Genomic DNA, 295 nt, shown 5'->3' on the forward strand with positions numbered 1-295 from the left:
AGTATACATATGTAACAAACCTGCACGTTCTGCACATGTACCCTAGAACTTAAAGTACAATAATAAAAAAAAAAATAAAATAAAATAAATGGCTACATGAAAAGAACGGTGTATCTCTGTGAGATAACTTCACACATCACAAAGAAGTTTCTCAGAAATCTTCTTTCTACTTTTTGTCTGAAGATGTTTTCTTCTTCACCTTAGTCTTCAATGTGATCCCAAATTTCCTCTCTCAGATTGCACAAAAATAGTGCTAACCAACTGATCTATGAAAGCTTCGTGTAATGCTGTGAGG

Source organism: Colobus angolensis, unplaced genomic scaffold (assembly GCF_000951035.1).
Source record: "Colobus angolensis palliatus isolate OR3802 unplaced genomic scaffold, Cang.pa_1.0 Scaffold346, whole genome shotgun sequence".
NCBI lineage: Eukaryota > Metazoa > Chordata > Mammalia > Primates > Cercopithecidae > Colobus > Colobus angolensis.